Raw genomic sequence first — 11,440 nt, 5'->3', positions numbered from 1 at the left:
ATCCATCATCCATCCATCATCCATCCATCCATCCATCATCCATCCATCATCCATCCATCATCCATCCATCATCCATCATCCATCCATCCATCCATCATCCATCCATCATCCATCCATCATCCATCCATCATCCATCCATCCATCCATCCATCCATCCATCCATCCATCCATCCCCCTTATCCATCCCATCACACCCTTGTCTCTCCATCCTTCTCCTTCCCACCCTTCCAGCCCCGACACATCCCATCTCCCTCCCCCTGCCCCGTTACAGATGCCCCCACCCTGCCCCCACCTCTGTCCGCCAGTGACTGACCTCACCAGCCCAATGTGAGGCCGGGCTCCCTCTGCCCCCCCTGTGCCAGGGCCAGCCCCCGGCGTTCTGCTGCCACACCCTGGGGCTTGCAGGGGGGATACGCAGGGGCAGCCCTGCAACGGGGGGGAGAACTGGGGGCACCCACGCAGGCACCCACAGTGGCGGCGCCTCGGCCTCTGCACTGCCCACTGGTGCGTGTCACACGGCGTCTGCACGTGTGTTCAGGTCTGCACGTGGGCTGGAGTGTTGGACAGTGTACTCAGGGCGTGCAACACGTGCTCAGTATCTGCAACACATGTACTCAGTGCATGCAACACATGCCTAGTGTCTGTAACACATGTGCTTAGTGTTTGTAACACATGCTGGGTGCATGTGACACGTGCTCACGGCGTGCAACACATGTTCAGCGTCTGCAACACATGTACTCAGAGTCTGCAATACGTGTGCTCAGTGCATGCCACACATGCTTAGTGTCTGTAACATGTGCCTGGCACATGTGACACGTGCTCAGTGCATGCAACACGTGTTGTGTCTGCAACACACATGCTTAGTGTCTGTAACGTGCTTGGTGCATGCAACATGTGCTCAGTGACTGCAACACGTGCTTAGTGTCTGTAACACATGTACTCAGTGCATGCCACACGTGCTCAGCACATGCAACACCTGCTTAGTCTCTGTAACATGTGCTCGGTGCATGAGACACGTGCTCGGTGCATGCAACACATGTTCAGTGTCTGCAACACATGTGTAACACATGTTCTGCACACGATGTGCTCAGGGCATGCAACACGTGTTGTGTCTGCAACACACACGTCTGTAACATGCTCAGTGCGTGCAACACGCGCCGGTGGGAGATCTGGGGGTTCCGTGGGGAAAGGATGGGGGGTGGCAGGAGCTGCCGGGATGCTGGGACCCCCCCGACATCCCCACACCCTGCCGGAAGGGGCCAGGGCGCTTTGCAGCAACCGCTGCAGCGAGTTGGTGTGTGCTCAGCCTTGGCCCCGCGATGGGAGGGAGCCCAGCCAAGAGCCTGTCTCTCAAACACAGGGGTTGGGGGGGGGGGGGGGAGCCTACCCCCACCCTCTCGCTATATATAGAGCAGCGGAGGCGAGCGCCGTGTGCCGCCGCCGAGTGATTAATGGCGGCGTCATTGCCAAACAATCAATAAAATTCCCGACACGGCGGCGTTGGAGCACGAGGGGGGGGATTTGGAGCATGGGGGGGGGATTTGGAGCATGGGGGGGGGGATTTGGAGCTGCCAGCTGCACCCCGGAGCCTCTTCCCACCAGCCCACGGCACGTGGTGGAGCCGGTGGCGCCCGTGGCCTTGGGATGGGGTCGGGGGACGGGAGTGACCCTCGGGTGCCAGACACCGCCTCAGTGGCACAGAGCACCCGCCGGGGATCGGGTTGCCGGCCCCCCCGGATTTTCTCTGCTGCCCCCTCAGGGCCCTGCGACCTCATCCCTTTGCAGAGTGGGGAAACTGAGGCACCGCTCAGCCCTGCAGACTATTTTAACCTCTTTTAACCAAGCAAGGCCCCCCCTGGGCGCTGTCAGACCCCCACGAGCTTCCCACACCCCCGGCACCTCCCTCCTGGCCCCCCCCAGTAATGAACTCAGCAGATTATCAGCTCCCAGATTTAACAGAGGCGCAGCCACACTCAGGCAGACTTTAAAACAGTCATTATTTCATCAGCAGCCCCATTAAACTGTCACCGGCTTTTTTCAGGCGCTCTCAGTTGTTTTTTTTTTTTTCCTCTCCTGCCTTTTCCCCCCCTCCCTGTTTTTTTTTTTTTAGTCTTTCTTATCCGAGCATGGGGCTGCCTCCCCTCTCGGAATGCTACCAAGGAGTGACCAGAGATGGAGACTCACCACCTCCCTCCGCTCTCAGTTTACCCATCCATAAAATGGGCTCAGGCTGGGGAAAGATTTGGGGAAAATTGCTGAAAAACTGAACCGCACTCCCCCACCCGGCCTAAAGGATCCCCCCACCCACCCAGACAGCTTCCAGCCCAGTGGGAAGGGGCTCTTGATGGCAGGGGACACACACAGAAGCCTCCTGGAGGGTTTTAAGAGCATAAAATGGTGAGGGAGGGGAAGGGCCCCGCTGCTTGAAGCCTTTTATCCCTCCCCGCGCTCCCCCCTCACTCCCCTCCTCCTTCCCCTGCAGCCTCCCACTCCCCGCTCCTGGTTTAATAAGAAAAAATAAAGGAAATTTAAATAACGAAATAAATGATGAGCAGGCACGGGGTGGGGTGGGGGGGAAGGGGGTGCAGAGGCGGGTTGTGCCCGGGGAAACGCCGCCCGCGGGCAGGGTGCCGGGGTCCCGTGGGATGGGGGGATCCGCTTCTCCCGATTCCCATGGGCGGCAACGGGGGGGGGGGGGGTGGGCTCAGTGCTGAGTGCCGGTGATGGAGGGGGGGTGGAGGAGGTGTTTGGGTGGGGCGGCTAGAACTGGGCAAAGGGTCATGACCAAGGCCAGCCAGTGGGCCGTGGCAGAGGCAGGAGCCAAACTGGGACTTTCCCAGTTGGAGGGACCCCCCTATCCAGCGTTGCAGGGTTGCCATGGCCCATCCCAGGGCCGATGCTCTTTTGGGGAGCAGTGTTGGGGGGGGGGTGGGGACAGGAGGAAAGTGCCACTCCCTGGGGTCCATGGCACTCCGGCGATGCTGGGGGGCAGCCCCCTGCCCCACGTTGGGCATGGTGGAGCAGAGTGGGCAGCTGCCCACTCAAGCTACCGGGATGGTTTGTCGCAGGGTGAGGGGCCGGGGGGTGGGGGGGGTCACCGGTTCTCCCACTCCTTTGGGCACAGCAGCCTGATTTTGGCAAAACCCCGGGGTGCTGGCGCGAGGCCGCTGCTCCCGGTTTTCACCCGCTTTCTTCGCGCTGGCTGCGAGGAGCAGCCGGCCTTGGCTTTCCCCGTTAAACCGACGTCCATTGGCGTTTATTTAAAAATAATAGAGCTCTCAAGCACGGCCCCGGCCGCCCCGCGGTGGTTCTCCGGGGTTGGCAACCCGCAGACATCCCCGCTCGGTCCCTGTGCTGGGCCCGGCGCTGAGGAAGCGGGATGGGATCCCCGGGGGTTTGTATCCCTATAAATCCAGATATAAACGCGGCCCTGGCTCCATCCTGCACCCCAAGGTGGTTTGAATCGGGGGAGCACACCCAGCTCTGCCTCTGCACCCATCGAGGGTGAAACCCAGGTGGCCTCTGGATACAGTTACACGGAAATCATGCATCACCACGACCCCAAAATCCCTGATTTCTCCCTTTTTTTTACGGCCCCCCCTGAGAGACTCTGGAGAAGGGACAGAGCGGTTGGACCCGGCCACGTGCCCACGAGCACCCGCTGCCACAGGGGGTGTTGGCACCGACGCGGCGTGTTCAGCTCCTCACACGCCGTTCCCTGCACGGGTGCGTGAGCAGAACATGTGCCTGGGGTGCCCAAACAATAAATTTTATTTATTTATTTCTCACAGCGTCCCTGTCTGAAGAAACACCCCAGCCAGGCGCAGCTCCGTGCACCCACCGAATGAATTCGCCCCGTTTCCACCTTTGCTACCACCGGGATAAACCCGTTTGGTTTCACAGAAAAAACGTGAAGAATTGTGGCAAGTCACCGTCGCATGGCAGCGTTCAGACCTTGACTGCAGCATGAAAGAAAAAATAATAATAAAAAAAAAAAAAAAAAGAGAAAAGGAAAAAAAACCCAAACTGGTGGGACTTGCTCACACACGTGTATATTAAAAAAAAAAAAAAAAAAGCAGCTCTTTGAGGAGAATCACTTTAAATTGGCTATTTATCGGCGCAGCATCCCGCCGGGAGGTTTCCATGGCTACCTGCAGCCCTGGCAGCCGCAGCGTGCCAGCCCCATGTGCCACACCGCGTGTCCCCACCGTCCCAGCGGTGACAAACCCTCGTGTCGCGGCGGCACTTGTTGCTGGGTGCTCGCTGAGCCCCAGTGCTGAGGGGGGGCTGAGGGCACCCCAAAAGGTGCCCCCGCTGGGCATCCTGAGGGATCAGGGGATGGTAGTGGGGGGGTTGTGGTGGGATGTGAAGCCTGGGGGTGTCCAGGGGTTACCCCCCACCCATATCCCCGTCCCTCGGGGAGTGACAGTCACCCCGTCCCTTCCCGGCCGAGGGGGGGCGACCCCCCCAACTCAGTGCATAAATAGGGTTTACCTTCCACGACCCCCAAGGACCATCCCAAAGGCAGTGCCTGGCCCCTGGGACCCCCCGTCCCCATCTCTAGGGGTGGCCCCGGCTGGGACAGGGACCAAGGAGCAAACCCGTGCCCGAGCACATGGGTGGCACCGACCCCGCGCTCCGGGGGGGTTTGTACAACGGCGAGGTGATTCTGTGCAGGGCTCAGTGTGGCTCCTCGCCTCATCCTGCCCCCACACGAGCCCCCGCCGCCGCCTGGCATCGGTTTTGTGCGACCGGTTACCGCTCCCTCACGGTTCACCCCTCGGCGATCCCTTCCGTGGGAGCCAAGCCACGCGTGGAGGAGGCGGGCAGAGATGCTGCTCATTTCCACGGCCTCACGTCTGCCTGGGCAAGGGGGTTATTTGATTTTATTTCTTTTTTTTTTTTTTTTTCTTGATTTTTCCCCAGCAGCTGCCCGTTGGGGATTTTTTACCCCTTGGTGTTTTTCCTGGCGCATGAACGCGGCCGTGGGGAGGGAGAAGCTCACGGTCCCATCCCGCACCCTGGGCGCACCCCTGGGCCGTGCCAAGGGGACAGCGAGGGGGGCAGGGACACTGGGGGGGGGGGGGGCAGGAACAACCTCCTCCCGGCTGCCCCAGCGCTGTTGGGGTGCAGCCCACCGGGACACCCCCTCCCAGGAGCACAGAGCCCCGTCTTGTGTCCCCAGGGTTGCCCAGTCCCTGCCCTGTCCCCAGCCCTTCCCAGCCTCATCTGCAACCCCCCCTGGGGTGGGGGGGTGTTGGGGGGAGAGGAAAAGTCCCCCTCACCTCCTGTCACCCCCAGTCCAGGGGAGGGACCCCCGCCTCTGGGTGGTGGGGGTATTTGAGACCTCTGGGCTCAGCCTGCACCCCAGTGTCACCCCAGAACGATGTGAGAGCTGGGAGGGGGTTGAGGGAGCAACAAGGGTCTCCAAAACCTCCAACAGCTTCAGGGTGAGGAACCGGGGGAAGGGGACAGAGTCAGGCTCCGCAGGATGGTGCCGGGACCATCTGGCATCCCAGAGCCCTGGGAGGAGGCTGGGAGCACCCCGGGAGCACCCCGATGATTCCTGATAGTTCCCAGGGCCAGGCCGGGTCTCTCCAGGCCCGATCCTGCCTCAGTTCCTGTGTCCCACCACCCGTGTGACGGGTGTCACCCCCCTGGCACAGCCCAGGGACGGGTGCGGCTGCCCAGGGAATCGGCACTGGGGGGAATTTGCTCCGGATTTTGGTTTTGGGGAAGCGTCAGACTGCGGGACGTGGGAAGCGTTTGCTGTGTGATGGAGATGGAGGTTGGGAAGGGGGGGAAGGGGGCCCCCCCCCAGCCCCTTGCTGGCCACAAGCGCCTCATCTTCCTGGGTCGGTGCTGGGCAAGGAGGAAAAGAAGGGGAAAGGGAGGGATGGGGAAGGGGAAGGAGAATTAAATGGGAAGGGAAAAGAAGGGGAAGGAGAAAAGGGAAGGGAAAAGGTGGGAGGGGAAGGGTCAGGAGAAGGAGAATGAGAAGGGGAATTAAATGGGAAAGGGAAGGGGAAGGGGAAAGGGAAGGGGAAGGGGAAGGGGAAGGGGAAGGGGAAGAGGGAGAGGGAAGGCATAAGGGAAAGCAGAAGGGGAAGAGGGCAAGAGAAGAGTGGGGAAGGGGAAGGGGAGTTAAAGTGGAAGAGGTCCTCCGTGGGCCCCTGTCCCCTCCCCACACCCCAGCTGACAGATGCGACCGGGCAGGGGATGGTGGCAGAGGCTGGAGCACAGGTTCAGTGACGAGGGCTGGATGTGACCTCAGGGCTGGGACCAGCCGCCCTCCTGCTGCCCCGTCACACCAGGGGGGTGCAGGGGGGCTGCTGGGACCAGCCTGCGGTGGTGTGATACCATCCCAGGGAAGCGGCTGGCTCACTCCCCTTCCCCCTTCTCCCTCTTCTTTCCCATTTGGCTTCCCCCTTCCTCTTCCCCCTTCCCCTTCTGTCTTCCCCCTTTCCCCTTCCCCCTCTCCCTTTTTCCCTTCCCCATCCTTCTTTTCCCCCTTCTTTCCCTTTCCCCTTCCATTCCCTTTTCCCCTTCCACCTTTTCCCTTCCCCTTCTCCCTCCTCCTCCCTCTCCAAACCACTTTCACAAAGCCAGGGAAAGTCCTTGCCCTTTCCAGGCTGCCTGAGCCCCTTCCTGGGGCTTTTGGGGTTCTCCAGCCCCAGACAGGCTGGCTGGATTCCAGTTCCGCAGCCATGGGCCATCCCAGGGCCTCTCCCGTGGCCACAGAACCTGGCACTGGCCCAGCAAGTGGCCCCCAACCAGACCCTGGCCCAGGGCGGGCAGTGGGAAATGTGGTGGCAATTCTGGACAGCCCCAGCGAGCGTGGCCATCTGCTCTCATTTCTGTTGCTGAGGAACAGAATGACCGCAAAAAATGAGGAAAAAAAAAAAAAAAAGGTGGGATGTTTACTAGGGGGTTACCAGAAGGGGCACAGGGCTGCTGGCCATGACTGGGGTGCTGGTCAGAGCCCCCCTAGAATGCTGCTCCCACCAACGGGTCAGAGGATCTTTCCATCAGCTGCTTCCTCGGCTGCTGGCCCGGAGGTGATGGGGCAGGAGATGCCCAGAGCCCCCCCAAACAGTGTGTGTGTCCCCCCATTCCTTGGCTTCTGGTTGCTTTTGGGGACGGCAACCAGCTTCTGCATGGGATGAGGTGGGTGGGCACCAGCGAGAACCAGTGTCACATCCCACCTCTCCCCGCAGCACCTTCCCCTCCGTGGGGACCAGGGGGATGCTGCATCTCCAGAACGCCCAAACAACCTCCAACCAGATCCCTGGGACCCCCATTCCTGTCCCAAAACACCTGAGGGGGGGTTTTCTCCCTGCTCTGCCCACGCCACGGCAGAGCTGTTGTACCTGCAGACGTGGGAAATAATTTTCTCAATCATTGAGGATTTTTTTTTTTTTTTTTTTTTGAGAACAGCTTGTACCGACCTTGTGATAAAAACAAGGCTCCGGGTTCCTCTGGGTGTTGTTTTCTGTTCTTTTTCTGTTCCCAGGATAAATGTCAGTGAAAATGGAAGAGTGTTTCTCTGTCTTGCCGTTTTCTTCCCACCCAGAAAGACTCCTCAGGTTTTCGAGCATTCCGGGGTAAACAGCAGAAAAATCAGCAAGAGGAGAAAAACAAAAAAACCCAGAATTCTGAAATTGAACTTTCTTGCAGACATTTCTAGAGGCATGACAGGACCGGTGCTCCCTTCGGTGGGTACAGTGACAGTATCGGCCACGTCCCTTGGGCCAGATCCATCCCAGCAGCTGGTCCATGCAGGGCTCACGCTCCCATCACGCAAAAGCACTGGTTTTACCTCAAATTCCTCCCTCTTGCCCTGCTATGGGGGCTCAGGCCGTGAAAAGGCAGATTTGGGGGGGCAGTGGGATGTGCAGGGGGGTGTGGGGGAGGCACATCACAGCTACCGCCTGCCCGGGGTTTCTCCCTGAATGCACTGAAGCTGGCGGGGGCCGGGGGTGTGTGTGTGTATTTATGTATTTCAGCACAGGAGCAAAATCCAGGGCTGCAAACTGACCCGTGTGGAGTGCCCAGACGTGATGCTCTGCTCTCCTTGCCGGCAGGGACTGTCCCCAGGCACCCCCTCAGCACCCCAACACTGCTGGTAGCACCCAGCATCCACACCCCCCCCCCCACTTCTCCTTTTATTCAGGACGCACAGGGCGGTGGATGCGCGCAGAGAGATGCATGAAAGAGGCGTAAGGAAACCCCAGGAGGAGGAAAGCAGAGCGGGGCTCAGTCCCTGGGACCCTTTTGGGGTCCTGGGCTGAGCTGCCGGGGTACGAAACACTTGTGAAGGAGCCGATTGCTCTTTGGAAGTGGCGGCTCTGAGCGCAGGGCGGCAGCGATGCCGAGCCCTTTTGTGGGGAGAGTATCCGCAGAGCAAATTGCTGTGTATCAGCAAATACATCTACATTAGCGGCGGAATTAGTATCCTGCACAATGAGCACTCGAGGACAATGCCCGGCTATTCAGAGCTCAGAAAATTCAATCCCGTAGCTAAGGAGGCTCAGCAGAAGTCGAAAGCGAAGCTTGTGTCATATTCACGCCGCAAATGCTGCTACGGGGGCACGGAGCTGTAACGATGCCTTTGAAACGGCGGCAGCGCTTCATCTTCCTGACAAGAAATAAAGACGCACAGCCCGTGTCAGCGCCGGCAGCCGCGAACTCCCCGAAAAGGGTGTTGGTGGTTGTTGGTGGTGTCGAACACGGAATCACGCAGAGAAACGAGAGGGGGATTTGGAGGAGACGCTGCGTCAGATCCTCCCGGGACCTTCTGCTGGGAGGCGGGGGTGAGGTGCACCCTTTGGATGCGCCCGGAGAAGGTTTTTTTTAGTGGATCTCGTTGGCCATCACCGGGGTCTCGCTCCTGCCCCGTGGTTTGGGTCTGGCAGCCCCCATCTGCCCACCCCACGGGGCAGCCGGGCTCAGCACCGGGACCTGGGAGTTGCAGGGCAGCGTGGGGAGGAGGTGGAGGCGGCCTCGGAGCTGGGTGGGTGTTGGGGAACTTGGGGGGTGCTGCTGGGTCACAGCCTGGGGTTGGGGGGGCTGTGAGTAACCCCCGGGGCAGCTCAGGGGGGGTGCTCAGGCAAGCACAGACATTCACGCTGGGCGTATGGAGAAAACTTTCCACCTCAGAGGAGGTCAGAAATTCCAGGAGGCTTCAGAACACCGAGGCGGTGTGGTAGAAATCCTCATCTCCGCCGCAGGGCAGGTTCTCGGGGACGGCCGGGGATGGATCCAGACCATCTGAAGGGGCTTGCGTGGAGACAGAATGCAGCACTCTGAGAAGCCTTGATGGGTGCTGGAGCCAGCTGGATGTCTCCATCACGGCAGTGGGGAGCTGCACCAGAGGCTGAGACCTCTTTGCTTGAGGCTGGTGGAGAAACCTGCTGAGAAACCCTCAAGACGTGGCACAAACACTAAAACCCGGCGCTTTGGGATCCTCCACCTTCGGCATCCCCGAACCGGCCGCCGGTTTTCGTGGCATCCACCTTCTGGTCACATCCTCCCCACGTCCACACAACGTTCCCCACCCTGTGTGGGATCCAGTAGTCCCTGTTTGCTTTTAAACCCAAACCAGAACCACCCTGGGCCCTCACAGCACCGGCCCAGCCCTCCTGGGTGCTTCCAAGCAAGAGCGAGCAGGATTTAACCGAAAAAAAAAAAAACCAACCCAAAACAACACTGAGCATTTTTAATGAAACACATCAAAACATTTCAGAGGCAGTGGAAGCGTTCCATCGGGCTATTTAAATTTCTCAGCTTTTGTGAAACTCCGGGGCTGCACACGCTGAAAGGAGGAACCGTGTCTCCTAGGGAGAGAGCCCGGGCGCCCGCGCTGCCGTTTGCAGAAGGACTCTCAGAAGCTGCTTGGATACGGGGTTGAGTTTTCTCTTGAGGAGAAAATAGTACAGAGCAGAGAAAAACACGGCTTTGAAATACCAGGGATAAGGTTTGGGTGGGGGAAGCGAGGCAGACAAATGAACCGGAGGGTTCGCAGGGTGCCTGAGGGCAGGATGGGTGCTGGGCACACGCAGCCGTGGGGGTCCCTGCCCCGCATCTGGCACTGGGTGGTTCCTTCTGCTGGGCCTCGCACCCAAGGGCTGCTCTGATCTTCTCAGCCTCTTCTGGCTGGGGAGCGTTGCCAGACAAAAACGCCTCTTGGGAATAAGAGAAGGCTGGGATAAACAACCCGCTTTTCCAGGAAGGAGGGGACTCCCCGTAGATGTCTTCGTGCCAAGGCGATGTGGAAAGGCGGCTCCATCGCGTGGGGGGTAGCGGGCTCGGTGGGGGTTGCATGGCCTGGATGGCACCCGCCTTGCTCCCCGCACCCATCACCTGCTGCAGGGTGGAGGGGCCGGTTCAGGATGAGGTTTTGGGGGTCGGTTCAGCCCAAGGTTTTGGGGGTCGGTTCAGGATGAAGTTTTAGGGATTGGCTAAGCCTGAGATTTTAGGGATCGGCTCAGCCTGAGGTTTTGGGGATCGGTTCAGCCCAAGATTTTAGGGATCAGTTCAGCCTGAGGTTTTAGGGCTCTAGAAAATCTCTGAGAAGCCAAAGCAGAAAGCAAAGCAGTGCAAGTCCTCCTCCACACCTCCGCCAGAGCCCAGAAACCGAGAAAGATTGAAAGTCGCGGCAGTCTGGGTGCAATAATACCATCAGTAAGTGCAACCGTGCAGCGAGAGCTCAACCCACCCGGGGCCGAAACGAGAACCATCGCGCAGCTGTTTTCCCCCAAGATCCAGGCTGCTGGGAGGAAAACAATACCAACGTGGGAAGAGGAAAAAAAAAAAAAAAAAAAGCGTGAGAGCAAGAAATAAAATCACCGAGTTGAATGTTTGAGGCTTTGCCCACTCTTGGGCTGGTACCAGCCACTGTGGTGGGGGAAGATGGGTGAGCACTGGGATGGCTCCCAGTCCCCAGGGTGGGGTGTCCCACGGTGGGTCCCCCCCAAAAGAGAGCAGGACGTGCTCCAAAAAAACAGGTGAGCTCAGCCAGAGCATGAAAACGTGGTGAAACCCGAGTCTCAGGGTGGAAACAGGGATTAGATGAATGTGATGGTCCTTAAAATAATCCCAAATTAGCTCTGGCTCTGCTGTCAGCTCTTGGGATCAAATTTGGGCAAAGTCATCGCAGGTTTGGGCCTCAGTTTCCCCCTCTGGACAACGCAGGCAGACGATCTCGTGTAATTAATATGATAAACTGCCTGTTTATCTAGACCGTGGGGATATTAATTCTTGTGAATTTGACAGCGACTGATGTGATTTGAGTGCTCGTCTCTTAATATCTATTGCTGCTCTTAAAGTCCCAGCTGGTGGGTTCAGGACGGAGCAGGGGAGTCGTAGCACGTCCATGCTGCTTTTAAAACGCGTTCCTCTCCTCACAAAAAAGTGACCCTGGAGGGACGGAGATCTGCGA

This window comes from Athene noctua, chromosome 1 (assembly GCF_965140245.1).
Source record: "Athene noctua chromosome 1, bAthNoc1.hap1.1, whole genome shotgun sequence".
Lineage (NCBI taxonomy): Eukaryota > Metazoa > Chordata > Aves > Strigiformes > Strigidae > Athene > Athene noctua.
The sequence above is the reverse complement of the archived record's forward strand: the minus strand, read 5'-3'. Positions refer to the sequence as shown.